This window comes from Mustela nigripes, chromosome 12 (genome assembly GCF_022355385.1).
Source record: "Mustela nigripes isolate SB6536 chromosome 12, MUSNIG.SB6536, whole genome shotgun sequence".
Classification (NCBI taxonomy): Eukaryota; Metazoa; Chordata; class Mammalia; order Carnivora; family Mustelidae; genus Mustela; species Mustela nigripes.
In genome coordinates, this window is record NC_081568.1 from 90,204,425 (window position 1) to 90,212,555 (window position 8,131).

The 8,131-nt window shown below is 46.5% G+C and overlaps 1 long non-coding RNA gene across 1 annotated transcript in view; it reads right to left on the reverse strand.

The window, feature by feature from the left end:
* Window positions 1-7,577: 7,577 nt before the first annotated feature.
* LOC132027922 (uncharacterized) overlaps window positions 7,578-8,131 on the reverse strand; it is a 15,560-nt gene continuing 15,006 nt past the window's right edge. Inside the window, exon 4 of the long non-coding RNA XR_009407250.1 lies at window positions 7,578-7,749. This is a non-coding gene — a long non-coding RNA (uncharacterized LOC132027922). The remainder of the gene's footprint in view (window positions 7,750-8,131) is intronic.

Below are 8,131 nucleotides of genomic sequence, written 5' to 3' on the forward strand. Positions count from 1 at the left end.
GGCACTCCCATACAATGAAACACTTAACTCAGCAATAACAGGTAATAGTTTGAATGGATCTCAAAGGCATTTGAGAAGCATTCTGAGCAAAAGAATCGGGTCTCAAAAGACTATACGCTACATGATTCAATGTATACGGCAATTTCCAAGAGACACGACTGTGGTCATGGAGAACAGAACTAAGGGATACAGTGAGGGAGTTTTTTGGGGCAATGGATTTGTCCTGTGTCTCAGGGAGGTGGTGGTTATCCACATATTGATACACCCGCCCAAATCCATAGACCTGTACTTACACGGAGTCATTTTTACAGTATAATGATTAAAAAATGTAATGTAGGGATCAAAACTCGCAGGTTGTCCATCAGAGGTCCTCCCCCACCCCATCTCTTTAGGGTCCCCCAGGGCTCCCCTTCCTTTCCTTGCTCCCTGTTCCCAGCTTCGTGGTGCCTTCCTGTCCCCCCTATATCTCCCCCATCACCAGCCTGTGGCCCCTCACCCAGGGCTACCCCTTCTGGAGGCTCTCTTCCATCTGCAGAAATTCACTGGGTTTTGATTCGGTTCATTCAACAAGCCGACAAGAGACAAAAACAGAACCATCTTGATTTCTTTTTTTCCCTCCCGCCTCTCTGTCTACAGTATCAGTGAATACTACCAGTTCTGCTTTTTGATCCAATCCCAGCCTAATCACTGATGCCATTGCTGTCATAGGCCAAAACTTCTCAGCCACCGCAAACCCCATGTCCCTGTTTCTATTTCTCCCTCTCTATCGCTGTTCTCAACCCAGCAATCAGAGTTATCCTCCTAAAACAGAGAGATCATTCCTCTACTTGAAATCCTCAAAGTCTTTCTGGTGCATATAAAATAGAAGGCCCTACTCTGGCCTCCAAGGCCTCGGAACTGGCTCTTGCCTCCTTCCCCAGCCTCGTCTCCTTCTATCCTTTCCTCCCACACTAAGCGCCAGCCCCTGTGACCTCCTTGCTCTTTCCAGAATATGTCAAGCGTATTCCCACTTGAGTGCTATTTTCTCTGCCTAGAACTGGCTTCTCCCAGAAATCTGTATGGTTGCTGCTTCACATAGTTCAAGACTCAGCCCTGAAGTCACTTCCTCAGAGAGAACTTCTCTGACCGCTTGTTTTAAATAGCTTCCCCAGCCTTCCAGTCTCTCTCTATCCCTTTAACCTGACTTATTTTTTCTCAGCACTTAACCACCTTGTGTAAGGCTTTATTGTAGATACTGACTTTCCATTGCAAATTGACTCCAAACTCCTTACTGTGGCCTACAAGACTCTGTGACCTGGTTCCTGCCTCCCTCTCTGACACCATACCCTCTATTCCCTAGGGACAATCTCCCCTTGCTGTCCCTCTCCCTGCTTGCTCCCCTCCAGTTTCACTGACTTCCCTACGTTCCTGGAACACGCTAAGCATGCTCTACCTCAGGATCTTTGCACTTGCTCTGCCCTCTCCCTGTAATGTTGTTTCTCCATGTAACTTCCTATTGTGCTGCCTGCTAAAATGTTACTTCATGAGATGCCTTCCGTGCGGTAGCAGCTGTCTTGTACAGCTTCTACAAACCATCATTTGGTTCTCTTCTTACCTGATTTTTCGTTCATAGCATTTATAACTACGTGGTTTGTGTATATATGCATATTTTTATGTATTACCTGTGTCGCATCACTAGGCTGATAGGAGAGGGACTCTTTTGTTTGCTGTTGTCTTTGTGGGTCTCAGCTTTGCTCATACCAATGCCAGTCTGAGGAAGGTTGGGGTGGAGGGAAGCACTGGGACTATCCGGAGACTCAGGGTGGCCCCTGGCAGCATGGCTGCTTTTCCTGCTCTGTCTCTCTCCACTGGCTATAAGCTCTTTGTGGGCAGTGGCCAAGGGGCAATGCCCAGTGCATAGTGGATGCCTGGGAATAGTAGTACAATGAATAAATGATAGAAGCCTTTGGTTATTTGAAAAAGATTTTTCAGTTTCTAGGAGGAACTTTCCATGTTCTAAAACCCAAATGCAGAGTAATGGCAAAATTGGGGGAATGGGGCACCTGCTTGGGTGGCTGTCTATTAAGCATCCAGCTCTTGGTTTCAGCTCAGCTCACAATCTCAGGGTAATGAGATGGAGCCCCACACTGGGCTCTGAGCACATTGCGGAGTCTGCTTAAGATTCTTTCTCTCCCTTTGCCCCTGTCCACCCCCCCCACCACGGGTGTGAGCGCTCTCTCAAATAAATAAATAAATACTTAAAAATAAACAAGTACGTAAACAGATAAATAAATTGGGGGTAGGAGAGTACTGAATTTAGAGGCTCTTTCTGACATCTTTATACTTGATCTTGACTGGTGAACCCTTTTGGTTGGCCTTCTACCATGCTTGTGATGGTACTATACCCTAACATGGCTTCTACCCTCTCCTCGACCACACTCCCTCCTGAGTTCCCTCCCACTTGCTCTAGAGCTTAGCCACACAGTAGTTTTTTTTTTGATTCTTCCTACACGTGTATTCCCTCCCTGCCCAGGACCTTGGTCCAGGCTTCTTCCTCTGCCTGAACCACTCTTTGAGCCCTCCTCATAGCCAATGCCTTCCCTCACATTCACATGGGGCCAGGCCCCCAGACGAGCTCTCCTGTACCCCACTGATCACACTTGTGGTTTGACAGGTGTCTGTATGATTATTCAGTGAGGGCTCCGTGGCAGCTGGACCAGGGCCGCCTGTATCCCACCATCATAGCTTTGGGGACTCAGCACCAAACTGACTTTTAATAAGGATTTGTTGAACAAAAACAATTAATTAATGAAACAAAATCTACTAGCTTTTCTGTAGAGGCCTGATTTGAGGATAAGGCAGTGAAGACAATTACTAAAACAAAAGGCAAAGTAACCCATTAAGCTCTTGAGCCCATGGTCCTATCAAAACATGAAGGATGCTGTGGTGTACAGGGGATGGGATATGCGGCAGGTGGGCTTCTAGGAGCAGAGAGAGGAGAGATGAACTTTGGAACTGCTAAGACCTGCCCCTCCCTGAGTGGGCTTCCTTGTGGCTTGACAGTATCACAGGACCAAACCTTCCAACCAATAATAATACAGCTGGTGCTCAGACTTCGTGTTTTTACGACACTGTGTGGAATTCTCTTTTTGCCTTTCTACTAAAACCCAAAGGATAGGAATAAGAATAGAAGAGATCAGGCAGCGCCTGGGTGGCTCAGTGGGTTAAAGCCTCTGCCTTCAGCTCAGGTCATGATCCCAGGGTCCTGGGATCGAGCCCCACATCAGGCTCTCTGCTCAGCGGGGAGCCTGCTTCCCTTCCTCTCTCTGCCTGCCTCTCTGCCTACTTGTAATCTCTGTCTGTCAAATAAATAAATAAAATCTTAAAAAAAAAAAAAGAATAGAAGAGATCAGTGAAATCAGCTCAACATAAGGTGTCCTTCAGACAGGCAGCTGTGTCCCACTATGAGCTACCTGTCTTCAGGTGGGGGGTGGGGGGATGGGTTTCTAGAAGCCAAGGCACTTTGTCAGGGATGGTATGGAGGGGATACCAAGTAGGGGATGAGAAGTCCTCTTTCAGTGCCCCTTAAGTGGCCTTTCCACCTGGAGACACCCAGAACGTGTGCCCATGCTTTCCCTTCAGTCTTGTCCCTTACCTAACCTTTGCTAGAAAGACTCAGTGTCTGCCAGTCCTGCAGCTCATTGGAATGACATGGGGAAGTTGAAACATTCTGATGCCTAGGCCCCACCTGTGACCAAATACGATAGAATATCTGGGGTATGGTCCAGGTGTCTGTATTTTTTAGATGCACCCTAGGTAATTCTGAAGCATAGCCAGGGTTGACAACCACTGTCAGGCCCAAAGCACAGTAGGCCGATTTCCTCCTTCCATCCCTGTTGTTCGTTCTGCTTCTTAGCAGACAGGCTAAACAATGTTGGTGTATGCGCTAGCCAGCTTCTCAGATGGCCACCATGATCCCACCTCCTTGCAGTCCTCCCCACCCCCGTCACCCCCTGCCCCTTGTCTGTGGGCTGGACTTGAATTCAGATCAGCCTAACCACACAGAAGAAAATAGCCAAAACAGTCAGGAGAGTGGGAAAGGTGAAATGAAAACCCTAGTGTTCAGGTGCTCAAACTATGGTAATCTTGACATCTGCTACCTCGGGTCCCCCTCCCCTCTCTCCCTCCATCTCCAACCTCAGCCCAGTGGGGATGGTTCCGGTGCACCCCTTGGTGCTCCAAGCATCCTCAAAAGAAGCTTTCTTCAAGGCTTCTGGTTCTGCCCTCCTCCTCATTTTCATTTTTTCCTTATCTCGGTTCTCTGCTCTGAACTGGGAGCTGGCCTTTCTCCCTCTCGGCTAGAGAAAAATCCTCCTCCCCTAGGAGAGCCAGTCCGAACAACCCTCTGCACAGCATGGCCGTAAGAAGCTGTTTATCTAGATCGTTATTACACTCATTAGTGTGGTGTGAGCTCAAGCAACAGGGCCAAGGTCTTGTTGATGCCCTGGCTCTAGCTGTGGGCTGCCCTGGCAGAACCAGTGTGTAGTCTCTGAAAGGGGAGATCAAACCAAGTCTTCCTGACCATTGGAAATCTTGGCACTTTGTTAGGGAAATTCGGATGGCCCGGCCCATCAGTTCCTGTTCCCTTGAAATTTCCCTGAGCGTCAGAGGAGCCGCTGTGGGGACTCTAGTCCGTGTCCCCAGTTCCCCCCACCTCCAAGGTGCCAGCAGCCCTTTTGTTGGTCTGGCTCTCCACTTAGATCATTGAAGCGATTTCAGATCCAACTGGGCAACACTCAGCATTTCATTTCTGTCTTGGCAAGGTTACCATGTTATTACTTAACTGTGCTGCTGCTATTCAATAAGAGGGAACTGATTGAAATAACCACAGGAGTTGCTGGATTCCCCTAATTTTAGCACAGAGTTAAAGCTCACTCCCACAGTTGGAAGTTAAAATAGGCTCCCAGCCCACAGAAATGCCCACCCACCACACTTAATTGTCACACCACTGTTGCCTGTCATGGCAGGAGACGTGGAAGACTGCAGAACATTCTTAGAAGCAAGGTTCTTTCCCTTGGCAGCTGCCTGAGGTCATTTTGGCCAGGCCTGATTCCTTTCAGACCCTCTGCCTGTGCAAATTTGCATGACTGCTTTAGAGAACAACGTTTTCTTGTCTGATTTGTTTAACAGGTACTCCCAAGTGCAGAGTACGCAGTAGAGCAAGGGGTGGGAACAGAAACTTCTGTTTGGGGGTGCCTCTTGAAATGACTCATTCCTGAAGTCCAGATGTGCTGAGGGGCATGAACCTGAGCCATCAGTGCAATTTGGAAGGAAGAGTCATGATATCTAATCCAGGCTGATGTGCTTTCTCTTGGTGTCACAGCAATCCACTGCAACACAAACGCCCCAACTTGACGAAAAATTTGGAGTAAATGGCTTCTTGTATAACTCCCTGCAAACCTGCCCATTGTTTTTGTTTTCTTGCTATTGAGAAATGTATTTTACTAGAATTTTGAAGGAATTCTATGAGATGTTATTTCTTAGAGCGTGCCCATGGCTCAATATTTCTTGTCACTGTGCAGTTTTATTCTCTTGCTCCTATTTTAAGTCATAGTCAGCCTTTAACATTTTAGCACAGCAGAGCTGATGAGACCGTCAAGGGCAAAGTCAAGGACTAGAATGGTGAGACTTTCAGAGAAAAAGAAAGGCCTTATTCATGACACAGTTGCTGGGAGGACCCTGGGCAGCTCCCAAAGTTCTGTGAAGTCTTCTTGTCGAGCCTCGTTCACTCACTTCTACTCTCTCTGTTGTCACAGCCACCATGTCTCCTCCTTAGCCTCATGGCCCCTCAGCGGGACGGTGCGGGAGTCTCATGACACCCATGTTGGCCATTAGTGTCGCATCCATTGTCTTTAAAGATATCTTTCCCCCTGTCGTTTTCCCTTCTATTGCCTGTAGGATCAAGTCCGAATCTCTTGGGCTTTCATTAAACTAACTGGTTCCTCTCTAGCATGTCTTTACATGCTGCCTTTGTGAAAACTTTTTCTAATCAGACTCACCATTTCCTTAGCACACCTGTTCAGACTTACCTTTTCAGCTCTGTCAACCCGCACTCCACGAATGCCTCGTCTTTCCTCCTCTTGCCCACTTCGCTCAGTCCCATCCAACCTTCCTGTCTGTCCGAGGCTCAGCTCCCCTCTGCTCCTCTCTGGAGACTTTCCTAATGGTTGCCGCCATACAGTGATCTCCCCACTTCTGGAGTTCCCCAAGTACTTTTTTTTTTTTTAAGATTTTATTTATTTATTTTTGACAGGCAGAGATCACAAGTAGGCAGAGAGGCAGGCAGAGAGAGTGGGGGAAGCAGACTCCCCGCCGAGCAGGGAGCCCGATGCATGACTCGAACCCAGGACCCTGAGATCATGACCTGAGCCAAAGGCAGAGACTTTAACCCACTGAGCCACCCAGGTGCCCCACCCCAAGTACTTTTTGTGCCATTTTCATGCTGGTCCTTCCATTTCCAATGAGACTCCTCGAGTATCCTAACGCTTGTAACTATTCTCTAACAGATTATTATTTCAGAATCAAGTATTTTGGGTACTCAAAATGGGTAGGAGAATGTGGATCCAAGAAAAGACAAGGGAAACATAGACAAAGGAATGGACAATTCTGTCTAGGACATGATGTTTTCAGTGTAAGCTGAGTACCCTCTAAAATCTTTCAAAATTCCCACTTTGGGGATCACTGTGTGACAGAGGTCTGCAGCTGTAGTATTGGGGCTAGTGGCACATGGAGTTTGACCTTGCCTTTCAGGAACTGATCATGGTGAGAGAGACTTAGACTGGTTCATTTTTTTCCCCAAAGCTGCAAGGAAATCAAGTCCATGACCATACTTACACATTTAGTGAATCAGGCCAAGCTCAGAACTAAATGATGAAAATGAAAATTAATCAGGGATTCCCATGGGTCTCACATATGGCAATTTTGAATCTTTTTTTTCCCCCCGCTATCATAATTGTTTTCTTACTCATTTTCTTTGTTTGAATACACACCTGCAAAAAAGGAAAAAAAAAAAAACAAAAAACAAACAAACAAAAAAACAAAAAAACAACCCATCCACAAAACATAACCATAAGGCAGTGGTGGTGATGGAAATGAATAAACCCATGGAAACCACAGAATATCTACAGATGTAAGATTAGGAAGGAAGGAACCAAAGTCAATTTCAGCATCTCTGTGAGGGGTGCACACCTTTCCTTGCCAAGAGCCCTAGATCAAGTTGTGGGACTCGGTGGCAGGTGCTTCCTTGAGCCAATCAGAAAGCAGGCCATGGACCTCTGGTACCGTTGAGGTGAGTTATATCTGGCACAAACAGCTTATTCTGCTCCTCCTCTATGTCCTTCCCCGAAGAGAGAAAAATGAAACAGTATTTGAGAAAAGAGTCAGAAGGTTTGGTGCCTCTTCTTAATTCACAGGGCTTTAAAATAAAAACACTTTATGGCATTATAACATAGGGTTATGTCCCTTTTATTGAATTTTTGTGGCAAAATGGAACCACAACAGAAAACAAGCAATCATAAAGAATATCATGCCTCAGAACATCATTTTCCGGGCGCCTGGGTGGCTCAGTGGGTTAAGCCGCTGCCTTCGGCTCAGGTCATGATCTCAGGGTCCTGGGATCGAGTCCCGCATCAGGCTTTCTGCTCAGCAGGGAGCCTGCTTCCCTCTCTCTCTCTCTCTCTGCCTGCTTCTCCATCTACTTGTGATTTCTCTCTGTCAAATAAATAAATAAAATCTAAAAAAAAGAACATCATTTTCCTTGGTAGAACATCACCACTTTAAGGCACTGAGACCTTTTCTTTTCACACTACCTAACAAATAGCATTACTTTGGCTCAAGTCAGATTTTGAAAACTTGTCTGGTGTCTTTCATTAAGAATTGAAAGCTGTGTAGGACTCTTGCTCCAGGAAACTTTGTTTGACATTTTAATCGTATTGCCACGGCAAGAGCAGAGAACATCCACGAACTTAGGCTTGTACAAGGTAAATCATGAATCCATCCAAAATGGAGCACCTTCTCAGTGATGGGGCGGTTTTTCTATGAAATGTCAATGTAGCTTCCCCACTTGACATAAAAGTCCCAATTAAAAAAAAAA